Genomic DNA, 20,579 nt, shown 5'->3' on the forward strand with positions numbered 1-20,579 from the left:
TTTATTTAATTTTTTTGCCCATCTTTTTCTGGTTTTTGATTTGTGGTTACCATTAGGTGTACAGATACCATCTTATGCATATACCAGTCTACATGGCATCCATGGCCCCTTGAGTTTATACCCATTCTTTTCTCTCGCCCATCTTTTAGGTATAAGGTCTCATACTTTACATCCTTTTATTTTGTGGATCCCTTGACGGAGTTTTATAGATATATTGGATTTTACAGCTTCTGTAAAGCTTCCTACTTTTCTTCTCCTCCTGAGAATCCTTCCTCTCCACTCAAGGAGTTCCCTTCAGCATTTCTCGTAAGGCTTGTTTCGTGGCAATGCATTGCTTTAACGTTTGTTTGTCTGGGAAACTCTTTATCTTTCCTATTCTGAATGACAGCCTTGCTGGATAGAGTATCCATGGCTGTGGTTTTTATTTGGTTGTTGTTTTGTTTTGTTTTGTTTTAATTTTCAGGGCTTGGAATGTATCCTGCCAGTCTCTTCTGGCCTGCAGAGTTTCTGCTGAGAAATCCACTGCTAGCTTTATGGGGTTCTCCTTGTAGGTATCTGTTGTCTTCTTGCTGCTTTTAGAATTCTCTCTTTATCCCGACTTTTGCCATTTTAATTACTGTGTATGTTTGGGTGGACATCTTAGGTTGATTTTGTTGGGTGATCTCTGTGCCTCCTGATCTGGATTTATAGCTATTAGAAAGTTTACAGCTTCTTCAGATATGTTCTCTGCCTCATTCTCTCTGTCTTCTCCTTCGGGGGTCCCTATCATGCCAATGTTACTACACCTGATGGAGTCACTGAGTTCCCTTAGTCTGTTTTCATTTTTTATTATTATTTTTCTCCCACTCGCTCAGTTTGATTGCTTTCCATTACTCCAGCGAGCAGCGTACTGATTCATTCTTTTGCTGCCTCTAGTCCACTCTTTATTTCTTCTAGTGTATTTCTAATTTCAGTTCTTGAGTTCTTCATCTCTGATTGGTTCTTTTTGTTGTCCGTCTCATTGTTGAGGGTCCTACCAAGATCCTCTACTCTTTTCTCAAGGCCAGGGGGTATCTTTATGACCATGACTTGAAATTCTCTAGCATACAGATTGCTTGTCTCCATTTTGTTTAGCTTTCTTGCTGTGATTTTTGTCCTCTTTCTCCATTGGGGACATATTCCTCTGTCTCTTCAGTTTGTCTAGCTCACTGTCTTTTTCTGGATGTTAGAAAAGTCAGCTCTCTTTCCTGCCCTTGGAAAGAGTGGCCTGATGTAGAAGAGGTTCTGTAGTGCCCTGTGGTGCAGTGTCCCCTGTTCCCCGGAACCTGGTGCTTTGGGGTTGTCTCCTGAGTGTGTTGGGCGCACCCTTCTGTGGGGGCTGAGCTGTTTGCCAGGAATAGGTCAGACCAGGCATTTTCCAGAGATGCAGTAGCACCAGACTTCAGGGCACTTGCCCTGTGTTGACTGCTGAGAAGCTTTGGTGGTGTGTGGGGCCTGCCTTCAGACCACGTGTGTGCTCCTTGCCTACTGCCAACACCCCTCCATTCCTAAAGAAGAAAGCTGCTTCTCATGGGTTGAGGAGTGATCCCTCCAAACCACATTATTCCTGGAACCTCAGCACATGACATTCTTTGGAAATAGAGTCATTGCAGATGGAAAGAGATAATAGTAAAGTTAAGATGAGGTCATAGTGCAGTGAGAAGGGCTCCAAGCCAGCAGGGCTGGTGTCCTTATAATGAGACTCCTGGACAGACACGTAGGGGTGTGGAGTGATGTGCAGACAGGTAGAGGGAAGTCCTCGTGCCAATGGAGACAGAGGTTAGAGCTCTGCATCTCCAGGGCAAGGCACACCAGGGATTGCTGACAACTGTGTGTATGTGTTGTATCTTAGTCCTTCTTTTTCATAGTCTTTATACAAGTTGATATTTTAAAGAAATCCTGTCTCACAGCTCCTCATGTCCAAATCTGTGTTAAACGTATGGTTACCCTAAGACTATTCAGAGTTCCCCAGGAGGAATCTCTGGACCTCATTGTATAACCTAATTTAAGACATAAATCCATCAGACATTTTGTGAAACCCGCTCTGCGGCTGTGCACAACCTTCAGAACCTTGTAAATACACTGATGTGGCCTCCACCGGGAACATGGTTTACTCAATTGAGGGAGAGGAAGTGTGACTCCCACCCAGTGCTGAGACTCAGAGGTGCAAAGTCACTCACCCAAGATCATCTGAATGACTACACAGTTAGTAAGTCATAGGACTGGGATTCGTACCTCGCCATGCTTCATTCCATAGCTGCAGTTCCTAATACTACCTACAGCACACAAAACAGATTACAGCACATGCTAATTGCAAGAGTTAGTAGACTTTTGCTAATGGAGATATTCCTTTATATAGCACATGGATAAGAATCGCTGATTCCAGTACTGTTGTTGGTTTTTTTTTTTTTTTTTGAAATATCAAATCACCAACTGGCCCTATCAAGATTATAATTAAATACATTAAAGACAGTAACAACTGTTCCATCCAGAGCATGCCGAAAGGTGGCCTGAGTAAAATTAAGGCAACACAAGTCACCATGTCTGGCGAGTTTGAAACCAACCCAACAACACAAGAGACAATTGTATTGTCTTCCCCCATTGGGTCACCATTATTTTGTTTAGCTGAATTTGTTTTGTGTCATAAATCTGTAAAACTCAGCTCTATTTCAGGCATAAAACCTACTTTATAGTTTGACTCGAGTACTAAAAATTCTAGAATTTTAGATTATGGGTCTGAAATCAACCCAGCCTGGGATGCCTCGGTGGCTCAGTCGGGAAGCTTCTGCCTCTGGCTCAGGTCGTGATGTCGGGGTCTTGGGACTGAGCCCCACATCGAGCTCTCTCCTCACAGGGGGAGTCTGCTTCTACGTCTCATGCTCCCTCTGTGTTCTTCCTCTCTCTCTCTCTCTCAAATAAATAAACTCTTTAAAAAAAAAAATGTGATAAACCCAGCCTTCCAGCAACATGACTCAGTATCTGCTACATAAAGTGGGAAATACAACGTAAGTTTCCTTGTTTTCCCATCGTACGCAGCCATTGAAAAATTCGCTGGTGCAGGAGAGGGGCTTCTGTGAATTAGGAATGCATCTGTCTGACTTGGTTGTGTAAGTGCAGATGTTCCTCCCGTATAGAGCGACAGCTTGATGACTCACTCTGATTAAACTTCCAGCCTTCCCACAGTCCTGGGTAACACAAGCTCCCAGCGGATGCTGAATATCGATGTGCGTCTACAGTTCCCTTATCTGGAGGCCTTAGAGCCAGATGTATGTGGGGAATTCAGAGTCATGCTTATTTTAGAAGGATGATGCATGCGTTGGGCATGTCTCACAGAACACCGCGGCAAGTGAGGGCAGCCCTCCGTAAGCAAACACATGAATATTCCCGCAGAAGAACGGATGGCTGTCCCTCCAGGCGGGGTGTTTGAAGACAACAAGGGCTGTAATTTTCACTGAAAGTATATTTATATAGTCCTCTAGTAATAATAAATGAAATTGTATGCTGATAGATCATCAATACCCTAAAAACCTAAGTTTCTAGGAAAAACATCGGATGCAGCCAAGTCGAGATAAATACTATTCCGGGGTGTATCCCTGTAATATATGTTTATGATATCTGGATGCTTGATTGGTTTTCAAGAAGCAGGTAATTCAGGGGTCCCACAGGGCCGTCATTCTGTAGTAGTTGGCCATGTCATCATGACTTGGGGACAGGGTTCTCCAGAGACAAATGACCATTCGTGGAAAAGGCAAGCCTCTAAAAGACATCTTTCATTGTCATCCGTCTTGTCCGACCACCATCATCTCTGCCTCCTGAGACCAACAATCAACAGGTCCCATTTTCACCATATCTGGGTCAGGGGTTGGCAGCCTGTTCCGTATGGGGCCACATGGTCGATGTTGTTGGCTGTGAGGGTCGGATGTGATAGCAGTGGAGACGTAGTCATGGGTGGTTCATAAAGGCATAGATGTGACTGTGTTCATGTAACACCTTATCTACAAAAATAGACAGTGGGCTGTTTGGCCCACAGATTCTATGTTACCCAACTGTGTTCTATGGGATTGTTTTTTTTTTTAAAGATTTTATTTAATGGGATTTTTTCCCCACTCTGACTCAGAACACCATGATCATTAATACCGCTGTTATCCTTGTGGTTATTAGTGTAGCAAACATCCAGTTGAAGAAAATGCTTATTGGCTCTTCCTAGAATGCAAAATTCCTCAGTCCGAAGGCCTTATCACAGATTTCACATTAAAGAATAAGTAAGTACCTAGAGCACTACATTTCACAAGAAATATATGAGCGGGACCATGAGAATCTCTACAATTTCACGGCTGACTCCTAGCCCAGCTTATTTGTTATTGATGTGCTGGCTCTTGGATTACTCGGAAAATATTTTCTGCGAAGCCTTTCTTTGAATGATGTTGAATCAGTAAATTGAGTTCACACTATAGTCATTTTGACTGTGGGTTTTTCTAGTCAATGACTGCTCTGTCTTGCCTTTGCCTGAGGCGTTGACACACCTGGGGGCCCTGAAGGTGGGCTTGAAGACCCGCCTCCCATTGTTTTTGGAGGGTTTGCCTAGGATTATAGCTCGGTGGGGAGAAGGAGCTGTTTCACCCATGTGTACCATGTACATGTATTCAAGATTAAAGCTATTTTCAGCTCCTGACTTATGTCCGGTCCCAGGAAATAGATTCTGGGACAAGGGGGTTTTGGTGGTGCTGGTGGGAGTTCTTAGGATCCATACTTGTAAGGGGGATGAGGCAGAGGGAGAAGTTGGATGGTCATGCCCTTGCAACAAAGATGTCAGGCTGTGTCGGAGGGAGTTCGGGAGGTCGTATGACCCTCAGAGCTGTCTTACTTTGAAGCAAGGAGGGTACACCTTGGGGACCCAGCCATGGTTACCTGGAGGGTGGGGGTTGGCATCACCTTGGGAAAGGCAGTCCACTCTGGCTGAGAGCAGTTTCCAAAGACACACTTAGCTGAGAGCCGTTGGTTACTGACACAAGCAGCAGCTGGCAGGGAAGGTGACCTCTGTCCTCACTTGACCTCAGGACACGTCCTGTGACATCCACTAAGCGTCTCCTCTCAGATTCCTCAATGCTGTCTTCTGCTCCTTCCTATTCAGAAGATGGTTTTCACCGTGGGTTTCCATGAGCTTCTTGAGCTCCTTTGGTCTGTTTCCTGAGCATTCACACTTGGCTTGCAGTGGTCCCATCTCTAATTCTGCCAAGCTTTGCACATAAGTGGGGGCAGTCAGCTCACCTACGTTTACCCAGGGCTGTCTCAGTTTGAACACTGGGATCCCTCCGTCCTGGACAGACTGGAAGGGTTGGTCATCCTGTGGCAAACCAGTCACCCAGATTCAACAACCTGCCTTTCCGTCTCTTTACCGTCGTCTTATACGACCTCCGTCCGAGGCACAGCCCAAGCAGACTTCCCTGATGGCCACACTTCTTGGCTACTGCCAGGGACAGGTGATTCCTCTCCTTCCTCTCAGCGCCACTCATGGGGTGTCTTGAACTCTTTTTGACGTTTTCCCAGTACAGGAAAATGTCGGATGTCGCGACAAAGCGCGGTACCAGTGGCTCGCTGAGGCTGGCACGTTCACCATCTGCTATGTCCATGCGCTTTAAGTTGGGTTTTGCTGCCAAGTACAACGAGAGGTTACAAACATTTTCTGATTTCCAGGGCTTTTCTCATGTCCAGCTCAAGGACCAGGGGTGTGGTTGCGGACTCTGTTCTTAGTCCCTGTTGGGGTTTGCAGATGAACGGAGAGGGGCAGGAGCAGGACAGACAGACGAGGAAGTAAGCGACAGTCATGATAATCGCGGATACACAGAGACAGGACGGGGTCCCGAAGCATGCTTGCGATTTGTGAGTTCACCCACTCATCGGTGTATGGGTTCCTGATAATCAAGCAGGCGCAACCTGTTGGTCTCCAGTGTTCTTGTTCTGTGACTGTAACTTGGCCTGTAAATCGTGCCTGAAGAGGCTTATTTTCACGTCACTCACCGGAATTATAGTGGAGCCATCACTGCTGTGCGCGCTGCTGCTGTGCGTGATGGTTGGAACAAACTGATCACGACCCCTCGCTACCCTTCCTGCTTCTTGCCCCACCTCTGTGGTCACACCCACCTCAGGGGTTATTGGACCTGTACTCGAGGGCATAGCTTGTACGCCGTGGTACTGATGACATGTGACACCAATGCCTTTCTGGTGGAAAGCTGCGCAGATGGTTGTCTGTGCTGGGGGGGCTGTTCCATGTCGGCAGGGCGGGTGGTTCTCTGTGCTGGGGGGCTGTCTGGGGCTCTCTATGATATTTTAGAGCATCTTTTGTCTCTGTCCAGTAGAAGCCAGTATGCCTGCAGCCATGAGAACTAAAAATGTCTCTAGACATGGCCTGATCACCCCTATTGGGAGGAATCCCCAGGGGTGAGAACAGCGCCTCTCCTGTTTTGAAAAACGTCCTTTGAGCGTGGGCCTTTAGGTTTTCCCGTGCTGATTTCCTCCCGCAGGTAGGGTTCCCGCCGTCGTACGGCGGAGGTAGGCATGGTGACTTCCTCCTTCATCGTTCGACCTGTTTCTTCGTCTTCCTCAGTCACCAGGGGTCCTGAGCATAAAGCACCCGATACGGGTCAAAGCGTTTCCATGCTGATGCCTTGAAATCTATTTTCTGTAAATAAAGGGGGGAGACAAGAGAAAGGACAATGATGCTTTGGATCCCAGCTGCCTCCCGAGGGGGAGTCGCGCCGTTGTTCCAAGCCGCGTCCGTGTGATCTTTGTCTCGCCCGGGAACGTCACAGTGAGCGGTCAGAGGAGACGACCGTGCCTGCTGGTTCTGTCGCCCGGGCGGTTGAGGGGGGTCCAGGATCAGTGCTGACCGCGTGGCATCCCATTTCCAGCAGAGTCCAACGTGAAATGCCACGCCAGAAGATTGATGACCGTTCCAAATGCCATCTCTGGGGGGCGAGGGGGTGGGAAATAACGTTTCCGGGACACTGACTGGACCTAAGAAATTGTTGCTGGAAGCTTAGCTTCCATCAAGCAAGCCCCATACTGAGGAAAACCTACAGAAGCGTCATTTCGCCCCAGTGTGGTATCCGCATGAATGTGACTTCACACGTGGGAGAATACTTTGTATCTTCATGCACTGGGGGAAGAATACTTTGTATCTTAATGCACGGGGGAGAATACTTTGTATCTTCATGCGTGAACGATAAATCTGTAGGCTAATTGTTTCAAGACATATGCTAGCTTTGTGTAAATGTCAACAACTAAAAATATGTGTCTGTTCTTTTTTTTTTTTTTTTTTTTTTTTTTAAGATTTTGTCAGAGAAAAAGCCAGGGGGCACGGCAGACAGAGAAGCAGGCTTCCTGCCGCGCAAGGAGCCCGAAGTGGGGCTCCGTCCGAGGGTGCTGGGATCATAACGTAGGACCTGGGATCCTGACCTGAGCGGAAGGCAAATGCTTCACCGCCCGAGCTCCGCAGGTGTCCCTGTCTATGTTCATGAAAAGATTCAAAGCCGTCTTCGTGTGTAGGACTCTGTAGGGGAGGTTGAAAAACTTAGCGTGGACAGGATCCGACAGTCAGTATGTCCAGCTCTGCAGCTCTGCAATCTCTTGGGCAGGTACGGGGCTCTGACCGTGTCGCACGGACGCCGCCACAGATGACAGGGGGGCTGGCGGAGGTGGCTGTGCTCTCGCACGCTTTCTTTGGGGACCCTGGACTCCCCGTCTCATATACGTTTCACGCCCCACAAAACAGTGTTTTCGCAACCATTTGAACATGGGGGAAACATTCTTCCTGGGCTCCAAAAACAGAGAGGGGACAGTCCTACAAGCCAGTGTTGGCAAGCCCAGTTGTACTCAGAAAATGGCTGTATTAGGGCTTGCTGTGGTGCATAGGAGGGACCCATGGAACCCCTTCTCCATGTCTCATTAATGACGCGGTGTGCACCTCCCTGTGACCACTGTCTGAGTATTTGGGGAGCATTCACATGGTCTTGTGCAAGATCGGACATTGTAGGGACAAGATGTTTGGGGGTTCACCTGACCCCCGAAAGGTCTCATTTGTCAAGGGGGAGCATCCTGTAGGAAGGGCAGCTCCCCCCGGGGGAGGTGAGCGATGAGGCACAGGGCGGCTCCTTCCGTCATTAAGATGTCAAGGAGAGCACTGCCAGGTGTCAACAGGCTCAGAGGAAGGAGCACGGAGATGCTTTTCGAGAAGATATGGGTTCCCACTGGTAGGGGAGGCTCCCAAAGATGGAGCCATGTCGTGGGGTCAGAGATACGTTGCCTGGGACGTGGATTCCCACTCTCCACCAGCTGGCGCGTGTCCTCAGGAAGCGGATGAAGTTCCCAGTGTCCACACCTCCTCATGCAAAATGGGGTTCAAAGGACAGGTTCCTAGGGTGACTGAAACAGCTCTTGAGTTTGGAGGAGCTTTGCTGCTGGTGGGCGGAGGCTAGGAGAGCTGCTCAGGACCCCACACAGCCCAGCCCCACCACAGAGACCCTCCCAGCCCTGACCGGCAGCCATGAGAGCTGCAGAAACCCTCCTTGTGGACTTAATCTTCTCTTTCTTCCCGGAATACATTCAGTGGTCTTCTACGTTCAGGGAGCCGCGTTAGAATGAGAATTAAAGAGAAGAAAAAGAGAAAGACCTTTTAGGATTTTTTTTTTTCCCCTATTAAATGGAAACCCCACTGCAGAGGCTTCTCCTACCCCAGGAAACAGCCACGGAGGCTTAAAGCCTTGGCTTGTGTCCATTCTTAATGCTGAGCCGCTTCACCGATTCATTTTTCTATTGTGATTTCTGTAATTTGTTCCTTAAAAGGATCATTGGTTCCTTTTCTCTGTTTCAGAAACAAACTTTTCGGGGGTTTTAGAGGAGAATTTATTTTCTAAACGTATCGTTCATGCAGGAGCTCGCTCTGCGCTCTGACACAGCTTTCACATCCGTAAGCACCTGCTCAGTCGACTTTTATTTTTACTCCCCTAGGAAACCACCGGACTTTTTGCAGCGAAATGCTTTGAATCTGTGTGTGTGTGTGTGTGTGTGTGTGTGTGTGCGCGCGCGCGTGCGATTTTAGTCTAGAGGGGACAGGGACATTCTCCGGACCCAGCCAGAAGAGCTCGGGGAAAAAATGGACAGACTCAGTAGCTAATTAAAAGTATGCAGCTGAAAAGGTTCATGGTTTATTCATGATAAACCAATACACACTCATTATTCCTCCCTAATGTTCGGATGTGAAGTGGGAGTCTTTCAACGGGGACTACGATATATGTGCTTACATACCTTGTGACCATATCCATTATATCTCACCAACATGAAGCCATCCTCGAGGGGTATGTTAATGTGCTTCACAGTTTAAAACACGGGGTCCGAAAGGCAGCATCTTAAACTTTTCCCGTCTCCTTGAATGGACTGGCGATCGTCAAAAAAAGACTTGAATCTTATCTCTGATATTTCTCTCTTTTTTCTCCTCCCAAAAAAGGCTTCGCAAAATTAAAGTTTTCTTATGAACCCCCCCCCCCCAAATGTCCTTTTTATGAGACATCATGTTGTTTGACAAGACCTGCTAGCAGGTCCCTTGATGTACTCTGCTTATATATGTACTAGGAGAGTAATTTTTTCATCCTTTGGTGACAGTGAAAAGGTGCTTTCAAGGGGACGGTCAATGCTCAGTAGGGATGTTTTTCTGGTAGCAAGTACCCACGAGAATACACACATTTCGGGGTCAAGATCGTGCCAACCAGGGAAATTATGGTCAGCGTGTTGTGTGTCTCCGAGAAAGCAAGGTTCATGATCAGATACTGCGTGAAAGAAAATGAATCAATCCTTCTAAATAGTAATCAAAAGCAACCAATAAATGTAACAAATCAATCAATCAAACAGAGATGGTTCCGTTGACTGACTGATCATCAATGGGAGGGCACCGTGGTGTCCCATGCGTCCCGATCAGAGGCAGCAGGAACAGGACATCAGCTGCGGAATGTCCCTCCCAGGAACCTTGCCCTGGGATCTGATCACGAGGAAGGGAGCGCACGGACCCAAAATGTAGCACATTGTCATAGATAGTTGACCTGGATTCTTCCAAAATAGTCAGTGTCGTGGGACACAGCGGAAGGTCAGGGACTGTTCTGGGTTTGGAAAGGTTTGCCTGAATGTGGAAAGGGTCCCAGATGGGGACGGGGGTGGTGGTGGGGGGACCAGGAGACACAGTTACGTGGAGACCGTGTCGAAGCTGAGTGTGCCGATTCGGCGTTCGCGTGCAGGGCCGGTGTGACAGCCTCGTGCTTATGGAGGAAATGTCCTCGTTCTGGGAGACCCACGCCAAGCTCTTCAGAGGGTGACGGCGATGGTTTCTGCAGACACATCCCTGGTGAAACATCATGACGCACAAGCACAAGTCCATTTTCCACCCTCTCTTCGGATGCAGAGAAAAGGTATGCGTGGACGTGCGGGTGTGCATATGCGTGTGCGTACCTGGGGAGAGACCGCAGGCGAGCACGCAGTGCAAAGTGCGAGCCATCCGTCAGCCTATGTGGAGGATACGTGAGTTCGTTTTTCTTTTTAATTATTCAGTGAGTTTGGAAGTTTTGCAAAGATAAGTCTTGGGGAAAATACATGTGCAGCGTCTCTGTCCTCCTGCTGTCTGGGGAGCTGTTTGGGTCCCATCGGTGGTGGTGGTCGGAATTTTGTGCAGGACCCGGGTTCAAGAGGCACGTGTCGTGTGCCTCGGGGATGCCAAGTCTGCCACGACGCTGAGCGTATCCTGGTCCCATCTGTGATGGACGGGTCCTCATGCCGTGTGCTTGTGGGCGGTGCTTGGCAACACCTCCTCCCTGGAACTCTGAAGATGGTGAACCCTGTGTCTCTGTTGGGTGATGTTCACAGAAAACCGTGGAGGCCATCATGCCTTCCGTGTGGCCTCTCTGTGTGGTACCCAGTGCTTCGTGAGTCACTGTCCATCCCTGACGGGGTGCGCGGCACAGCTCGGTCCAGGCAGGGTGCCATCGTGGGAGCACAGTCAGGTCGCGGAGGAAGGGCGGTGTGGCTTGGACCGGCCATTCCGCCTTTGCCGATGCGTGGTTTGCCGAGGCAGGCCGGGTTCCGGGGGCCTGGGCCTGTGGGTGTTGGCTTCGGAGCAGAAATATCAGAGCCCACCTTGCTTACCTCTGACCAGCAGCCCCTGGCTTCAGAATCTGGAGCAGCAATTTCATTGTCCATTTCTGTCAACGCGTGTCTCGATACCTAAGGAATAAAGCATTCCGTTTAAGAAGGCATCTGCACACACACTGGCGTCAAACGCTTCGTTTGCAAGCTTGACATCTGTTCGAGGGGACACGTGGAGGACGCTGGGCCCCCTAGGTCGTGCTTGGCACACTGTTCCCATCGGAAGTGTGAGGGAGCTCCATGGGAAGCCACCTCATGCCCGGGGACAGGGGCTCAAGTTGATCCCACCGTCTTCTAGCGCAGCAGCTCTGAGTTTTGTGTCTGTTGGACTTTGTTATGAGCGAAAGATGCTGTGAGTGAGCTCAGCGGCCACTCTTGGTTTGCCTGCCTGCCCTGTTTTGGGACTGTTTTGGGACTGAGGACCTCGGAGGGTGACGGAGGCTTGATGACTGACATCAAGACGTGCGTCTGTCTGTGGTCGCAGCTGGGTCTTCGCCACAGTTCGGTGAGCAGCATGGCCGTCCAGACACGGGGACTGACAGCAAGAGCAGGGACACATGCCTTACGCTGGAGGACGGGGCCTTCAGAGCACAGAGCTCTCTCATGCACAAGATCAGCCGCCACTAGCATTGCTTTCCAGGTGTCTCTTGTCTGTCCATCCATGTGTCCCTCCGTCCATACTGGCCCGGCCAACCATGCCTTGGGCTGAGCTGTCCTCCGGTGACAGGTGTGCGACACACTCGCCTCCTACTGGACTGTGTCGTCCGCGGGAAGCCAGCCGCATTTCCTCCAGCCTAGGCATTTCCTCCAGCCTAGGCACAGTGCTCCCTCTGGCCGTGCTGGGGCTCTCCGGTGGCTCCCCACTAGAATGGAAATGGGATTCTGCAACCAGGGCCAGGAGGAGCTCCACTGTGGGTGTCCTACCAGCTCTGGCCCTAGCAGACATATTGCATGATAAAGCTCTCCCACTAGCCAGGCACTGTCCCTCCCCCCCCCCCCCGGGCTCCACCACCAGCCAAATTCTCCTGGCTTGAGGCCTCTGGCTGGGTGAGGCACCCTTCCCCCTGCAGACACTCCTGCCCCGTGTGGGATGTTAATCCCGTCTCAGAGGGCATCATGGGTCCCGTCCTGATGCTTGGAGTCACCTCTGTCTGCAGACCCGTTGCACACTCTGGGGGCCGGAAACACAGTATTCCCTGCAATGTCCCAGCAATGCAGAGAACCTTGTAGCTGTGGAGTCTGTAAGCGTTGAACGCACGAGTAGGAAAGGATGTTTCCGATGGTCGTAGTAGTGGTACATTGGATTCCTTCGACTTTTAGTCAAATAAGGTTACTTGCGAAAAAGAGGGGGGGGATAAGGTTTCTGATAGAATTTGGCCTGTCACGTACCCCAGTGTAGAGAATGGTCTTTAACTGTGGGGTGCCCCGAGCTGTGGCTTTGCCCAACAGGACGGGGTGGGCACTTGTTAGCGGAGATCTCTCCTTAACCCATGGGGGTTCCTCCCAGGAGCCAACGCATCTCGGTCCCGGAGGAGGCGTGTGCTCTTCTTGTTTCTTTGTGCACAGAACCAACACTTTAAAGTCGGGCCCCTGAATTTCCTGCCGAGGTCGTCCTGTAGCTGACGACACTGGAAACACAGAAAGCAGCCCCTCTGTCTGCACCCCGTATGCGGTGTTATGTGGATGAGGATGCTTTTGCCCTTTCAAAAGCTTCTTTTAAGCGTCTCATTCTAAGAGTGAGTTCTGTGCAAAGACCGTCAACTAGCCTGTGGTTCCGGGTATGAAATAGGAGACGGGCTGGGGGGTCAGGAAGAAATCCGTAACGTTCATTGTCATCTCTCCGGAGGAAGCGTCGGAAGACACGCGTGAGCTGCCTGTGGTCAGATCGGTTTTATAACATGGGCCCAGTCTTCTAATTTTAAAGCAATAATCGCTTGATGAGGAGCGGTTAGCATAATGGTGTTGCAACTGTACTGTGGAGACATTTTCCATCTCTTTATTAAGTCTGGGCTCTGCCCCTGTGCGGCCCTCTGTCTCTATTTTATTAAAATCAACGCTGAGTTTGACGACAGGATGGAAATTGACCATCGAATATCACGTTTTCCTGGTATCCCTCTTCTGTAACCTAAGAGGTGCATTCTGTCTTTGAACTCTACATGGTTTTTACATTTTTTTAAACATTTTTACTTATTTATTTGAGTGACAGAGAGGGCACGAGCTGGGGGGATGGGGTAGAGGAAGGGGAAGAAGCAGGCCTCCCGGGGAGCAGGGAGCCTGACGTGGGGACTCCATTTCCACGACCCTGGGATCCTGACCTGAGCCGAAGGCACACACATGACCCACTGATGGCTGGGGAGCCAGGAGACTTCAGTTATCTGTCTCGTTTGTGTATTTCAAGATCTCACACTCGGGGAGGGGGTAGATCAAGAGCTCGGCTCCTGTGTATTTGCAATAGTGGCTCAGAGGTCGTTTCCGTGATGACTCATGGGCGTTCTTTGCTTTGAAAAAGAAGCGTGAGACTCGTTCTTCTGAGGGACAAAGAAAAAAACATGGACTCCAGAACACCTTTACCTCCAAAGAACATTTCTGTGTGCAAAAAGCGGGAAATGGCTATTGGAGACGTTACTAGGGCAGTGCAGAGAGGTCTGTTTTAAGTGCATTTAATAATGCTGAACATCGGGACTGCTGGGTGGCTCAATAGTTAAAGCCTCTGCCTTTGGCTCAGGTCATGATCTCAGGGTCCTGGGATCGAGCCCCACATTGGGCTCTCTGCTCCGCGGGGAGCCTGCTTCCCCCTCTCTCTGCCTGCCTCTCTGTCTACTTGTGATCTCTCTCTCTCTCTCTCTCTCTGTGTCAAATAAATAATCTTTTTTAAAAATGCTGAATGTCATACCAATAGCTACAAGCGCTTGTGATTTTCTACTCAGATTTAGTTCACGTTTCAACTATCAGAGAACTTTGTGAACTTCTATTTCCCCCTACCCGTAATACTAGTCTTTAGTTTATTTGAAAGATGATTCTAGGTCATCTTCCTAAGGAATGTCAAAAACTGAATTAATCCCCATAGTCTTGTTTTCTTGTGAATCATCTGACCATAGTATTTAAGGGACATTTTTTTGTGGTCTGTGTTCTTTCATGGCGTTGAAAAGTGTGCAGGAGGTATGAGGTCATTCCCTTGGGAGAACTCTTTGTCAGACTTGCAGGAAATGTTGAGGTTGCATATGGGAACTCTAGACTTTTTTTTTTTTTTTAAGATTTTATTTATTTATTTGACAGAGATCACAAGTAGGCAGAGAGGCAGGCAGAGAGGGGGGGGAAGCAGGCTCCCTGCTGAGCAGAGAGCCCGATGCGGGGCTCGATCCCAGGACCCTGAAATCATGACCTGAGCCGAAGGCAGAGGCTTAAGCCACTGAGCCACCCAGGCGCCCCAGAACTCTAGACTCTTGTATCTCAAATCGTCTTGCGGTGTATGTGACGGGGACAAAGGCACGTTTCAGCTTTCCCTGACTCATCGATGGGATGGACACCTTCACACTCTCATTTCCGGTGACAGGCCATAGCCTAGAAAGGCAGTGAAATGAGCTCCATTCTTTTTCCTCCTCTGTTTGGATGGTTGTTGGGTTCAGCGTGGAACTTGATGGGATAAGAGGGAAAAAAAAAAAAGGTGGGGAGATGCAGGAGAGGGGGGCTTTCTGGTTTGTTTTTTATTGAGGGATGGGAACGAGTCTCCAGCAGTGAAGGTACATGCGGAGTGCCACGGTTGGCGCGTTTCCCGAGTGCCGAGTCTGGTGGTAGGAGCCTTCATGGGTCTGCCCCAAGCACATAAGTCCTAGTGGGTTTTCCAACCCATCACACACAGCCTTCACACACAACCTGTCAGACGGTGAAACTCTCAGACTCAGCAGCACAGATGCTCTTTGAAGAACACTCCCAGCGTGAGAACCCAAACTGATTTTGTTTTCTTAGCCTCTCTCTCTTGCACCCATCCAGGGATGCTTCGGGGCAGAGCAAAGGTGCAGGAGGTCACTGCGCTAACCGCAGACGGTAGGCGTCAGCCCCTTCTCGTACTGGTGAAGGCGTCACTTTGCACCCAGCCTGCGTTCCACCCGTGCTGCGGGACGATGTCCCGTCCCCTTCGTCCGTGCCACTCTTCAGTGCCTTCTTCTGGGTGGCAGTCTCCCCGCAAGTTGCTGGTCTTCCGTGGCTTCTCTGTGTGTTTGGGGGGGATCCCGCTGCTGGAGGGGGCCTCCCCGGAGGCTTGTCACCCTGATCTTGGGACACACTGATTTGAGATGCTTCCCATCCTGCTGTTGGGGCTGCAGAGCCTGGACCCACCCACCATGTAATACGAGAACAGAGTTTTGAGACATGAACAGGAGCCGTCCCCAGACTCTGGGCTAGTGGTGCTGCGGGCAAGGAGGGACCCGCCCAGTCATGACCACCGTTGTCGCCTTCGTAACGCCCCCCGTTCACGTCCACGGTGCCTCCACTGCAGTCTGAAACACTGTCTGTGCCTTTGAGCTCTCTCCCCCTTGTCCTCACACGCTTTGGTGGGGGTTTTCTGCTTTTCCAGCTAAACATACTGAAAGAATTGCAGCAAAGGAAGCGTGTTCATGTCTGGGGAAGGCGGCAGAGATCCCGGGTCGAGGCTTTAGTCGGATGGTTTGAGATCCGCAGCTTCAGGGGACGTTGCGCCGTTGTCATCAGGTTTCTTCCACGAGGGAAGAACTCTGGAGATGAGAAATTGGCGTTAATTCAATTCTCTCGCAATGAGCGTTTATTAAGCATTTACCATGTGCTTGTCTTAAGAGAATAAGCACTTAAAAAGATTTCTCTGAAAAGAAAATCTTTCTTTTTTTTTTTTTATGATTACATGACAGAGAGCAGCTGCATAGCATTTGACGGAATATCATGATCTAAAAATCAGAGCTCATCACGCTGAAGTCGTCTCAATTAGGTTCTCTTCAGGCCAACGGGAAGCCCGGGTTCATTGTCTTTTTATTCCCATGAGTGCAAATCATCATATTGGAGGAGTTCTGTAAATTTAATTGTGACATTGGATCCTTTGGCGCAAAGGAAGTATGATTAAGTTGTACTCTGGAAGCCTTTTTCTGGCTATAAAAATAAGTAGAGTATTTGATAAAAGCAAGAATTTTATTTGAAAGCCATGTTAAAAAAAAAAAAAAAAAAAAAAAAAAAAAACAACTTCTGGCTGACCCATGCCTTCAAAGTGTTGTTTTTTTTGTTAAGATTTAATTCATTTATTTGACAGACAGAGATCACAAACAGGCAGAGAGGCAGGCAGAGAGAGAGGAAGGGAAGCAGGCTCCCCACCAAGCAGAGAGCCCAAGGCAGGGCTCCATCCCAGGACCCCGGGACCATGACCTGAGCCGAAAGAGGCTTTAACCCACTGAGCCACCCAGGCGCCCCTCAAAACTGGTTTTAAATGAAGTTCTGTATTCCTTCTTTCCAATTACATGCATGTATCTCTATACACGGGTACAGCTCTAACATACCACATCCATGTTAAAGCCTCTGCCTTCAGCTCGGGTCATGATCTCAGGGTCCTGGGATCGAGCCCCGCATCGGGCTCTCTGCTCAATGGGAAGCCTGCTTTCTCCTCTCTCTGTCTGTCTGCCTCTCTGTCTACTTGTGATCTCTCTCTCTCTCTCAAATAAATAAATAAAATCTTTATAAAAATAAGAATTTACGGGCTGCATAATATTTTATGATGTAATTGACTTACGTTTCCGCAATGTCTTCAGCTTTGCGGATTTCTACTGTTGGTAAGCATGTGTTGGTAAGTCACGTGTGTGTGTGTCCCTCCGCATCTTCCTGAGATGAACTCCTGGAAACTTAAACGCCGGTTCAGAGACTGTGAAACTCGTGACATACCTGATTGTCAGTCGTGCTCCCGAAAGTCTGTCCGACTTTGATTTGCACAGTCGATGAGCACGCGTCCCCATGACCTGCCCCCCTTTGCAAGAGACGGTGTTCGCACAACGTAGTATTAACCCCATCAGTAGGCCACAAGCAGCATTTTCCTTGTGTGTTCATTTTAATTTTCGATTCCTAACAGGACTGGGTATTTTTGACGTTTCTGTTTGTTTCTAATTGGAGGACGTTTCTGGTTGCTGTTTTCCCTCCCATGATTAATTTCTTCCCTTCCCTTCTGCTTTCTTCTTAGCTTATAATAATGACCTGCTTCCTTTGAACCACTCTGCGGCTGCCCATGGTGTGTTCCACTCTGGGTTCTTCTCGAGGACGGTTCCCGGGACCTCTTGTTGCCAATGAACAGGATTGGGTTCGGACATGTCGGGTGCTCAGACCTCATGGGAAGAGAAAACAGAAAGACCCTGTCTGGGGTCATGTTCCCATAAAACCTTGCCTTGCCTTGAGCAAGTTTGGGATTCTGCAGCCTAGCCCAGTGAAGACACGTGAATTCCGTGTGCTCTGGGACGTGGCTTCCGTCCCGGGGAATCAACGTTGAGACTAAAGCGTGATTGCTGCCACAGCACCGGCCTCCTGAGCTCACGGTCAAAGAGAGAGAGAACGGGGATTTAATTATAGCAATTCTTATTAATCAGGTTTTGCTGTTTCCCCCCAAGACAAATGTGACATTTCCCTACACTTCGTGTTTGGGGATGTCCCTGAAGAGTGTGTAACTCCCAGAAAGGCAGGCAACAGGGTGTGAACGCTCTGTCCCCACGCCAAGGGGCAGGTTTTTTGGAAGCAGAGGCCAGCCGTCAGTGCTGGGTGTGTGCACGGGCTCTGTTCCTGGGTCCCCTGTGCTGGTTGTGTGACGTCAGCTTGGAAATCATTTTCCCTTGGAATTTGGGGACTGTTGTTATCTGACAAGATTCGGCGTGGCTGTTGAAACACCAAAGCCGCTGGGAGTCTCTCTGTGGCTGTTCCACATTGCCGTTTGCATGCAAGTACGACCTTTCCTTGGCCCTCCGTGTCCTAAGGCTCCATGATAACCGGCTTTCCCTCCGGGTCTGTTTTCAGTCGTGCATTTGGACACGTGCTCGTCCATTCAACGTGGACCCTCACTTCCTTTAACATCTGTCACTCTGCCTTGTGTGACTGCTTTGGGAATTTATCTGCGCACAGGGTGCCTCTCTCTTCTCTCCGCTGGTTGGACCTCTCTTTCGGAGACCCAGCTTTCCTGGCTTCTCCCCTGTTATCAATCACCTTGATGTTTTGTTCCGTCTCCCTTCGAGAGACCCTCCATTTCCTCTTCCCGGCTGATTGATTTCCTCTGTCCTGTGCTGCATTTCCAAAACTTGTGTTATGTTCTCTAAAATGGGCTTTTTTTTTTTTTTTTTCCCAAGGCATCTTTTATTTGTCTACTTATTGATTGATGGATGGGTTGGTTGATGATTTTAAGATTTTTTTTTTTTTTATTTCTTCCTTTTGTCTCTGACCCTCATGTTGGAGACTCCTTGCAATGGTCTTCTGGTCCTTTGCCTGTGTTTGTAGAGAACAGGAAGGTCCTGCATTTTGCAAAGCCAGGGGGAAGCTCTGTGCTCATGGGGAAGTTTACGGAGCTCTTGCTTGTCTGAGAGCTGGCCTTGGCATCTGGGACCTGCAGCTCTCCAAAGCCGTTGTCCCGGAAAGCCCAGTATTCCGGAACCAGGACTGGCAGGAGGAGGTCCCTGGCCCTGTGGGACATTGTGGCCCACCCCATTCCGGTATCACGGGCGCTGCCCAGGGCCCTTGGCTTTCCAGCCCTCCTCATTCTTTACTCAGAGACCCTCTAGGGTCTGCTTGCCATGCTCCAAAATCGCTGCCTGTGTCTTCTTTCTGTCTGCCTTTGCCCGACTGACTTGGGAGATGCTAACGTTTCCTTAGTGCAGTTTTAAGTGTTGTGTAGAGGATATTGTTGGTGATGCATGTGTCATTTTACCCTTAAAACTCTCCGCTGCTGGTGCCCTATCTGTAGAGGAGCAGTTTCTGTAGCAGCCTCGATAGTAAGGGGCTGGACCTCAGGATGGCTGGGAAGTTTCCTGAGAGCCACCCAGGTGACCCGTTGAAGCTGACGTTGGCTCCCAACTTCACGTGTTGCTTATTTTCATGTACAGTGTCTGTTCAGGCCATATGACACAGTTGATATGCATATGTGACCTACATGATGGACATTTCAAAGGTTTCATCCTCGTGCTTTGATAAAACGATCGTGATCTCAGGGTTGTGAGATCGAGCCCCACGGCCAGCCCCGCATCGGGCTCCGTGCTGAGCATGGAGACTGCTTTAGACTGTCTCTCTCCCTCTCCCTCTGCCCCTTCCACACCTCCACACTGTCTCCCTCTCTCAAAGAAAGATCTTGTCCCAGCTCTCAGGAGTTAAAGCTTTTCCATAGTCGTAATACTAATAAGCATCAAAGAAAAAGATGGGTGCTTCCGTGTAAATATCCTATATCCTAAGGGGAACGTTATCCACTTCTGTATCGTAAATGGAAGGACGTGCTAACCCCAGTTATGCTGAAAAATTGTGTTGGGACCTGACTTCTTATTTGTCAGATCCCACGGACCCGTGGCTATCGGAGAAAATAATGTATGTGTTTACGTTTGCCAGGTGAATTGATATCGTTTTCCTGTAATCCATTTTGAGAGCTTACAGATTTGATTAAAAATCACACCTGTCCCCTCCCGTAAAGTAAACACATTTTTAGGAGATGATGGATTTCCCTGCATGGCTCAGGACTCAACGTTAACATCGCATCACCCATACGAAGCACAGGAAGCACGGTAATTGGGTGCGTATGTGTGTCCTTCCCGAATTTCTTCGGGATCCTGTGTAGAATTGATGACCTACTATGCCTTCTGTTGTATAGTTTCCACCTTTTAAATTGTGTTTGAAAACAATTAGAGATTCAGAGATCGATACAAAACAGGAGAGCAGGGAGGCGTCTTGGGCAAGGGACTGTTGTTTTCGACTGCTTCCTGTACTTCTAGTCCTAGAAATTCCGGAATGATGAAAATTCTCGCTGTCGCCCTCCGTGTCCTGCCTCACGTCCTAGCTTTCTTTCCTCGTGGCCTCCCTCCCTTGCCTGCTTCCGAGGACTCTTCCCTTGTCTTCCGGGTTAACTTTCTAGGGCCAGTCTCCGAAAGGGCGGCAAAGCTGGTCAGACGGCAGACGGCGGAAGCTAATGATGACCCAACCCTTCGGTGGTCAGAAGTGGGGGTCAGCAGGCTGGCACCAGGGTGTCCACACGGCCAGTCCCTCCGGGAGCCTGTAGGACAAGATCCGTTTCTGTGCTGTGTGCGGCATCAAGAGACACCGGCACGGCTCGGCTCCTGACCCCTCCCGTTGTCTTCACGGCCAGTGGAACGAACGTCGTCCAGGGTCTCCCCATCTGCTTTTAGAAGGACGTC

The 20,579-nt window shown here is 49.3% G+C and overlaps 1 protein-coding gene across 5 annotated transcripts in view; it reads left to right on the top strand.

Moving 5' to 3' along the window:
- Window positions 1–20,579, top strand: part of STS (steroid sulfatase) — a 269,624-nt gene that overhangs the window by 32,485 nt on the left and 216,560 nt on the right. The window contains exon 2 of one of the 5 annotated variants that reach the window (XM_059158705.1): window positions 10,302–10,472. The exons of the other annotated variants lie outside the window; for them this stretch is intronic. The gene's annotated coding sequence lies outside the window, so the exon portion shown is untranslated. The remainder of the gene's footprint in view (window positions 1–10,301; window positions 10,473–20,579) is intronic. 5 annotated transcript variants of the gene reach the window in all.

Source organism: Mustela lutreola, chromosome X, assembly GCF_030435805.1.
Source record: "Mustela lutreola isolate mMusLut2 chromosome X, mMusLut2.pri, whole genome shotgun sequence".
Classification (NCBI taxonomy): Eukaryota; Metazoa; Chordata; class Mammalia; order Carnivora; family Mustelidae; genus Mustela; species Mustela lutreola.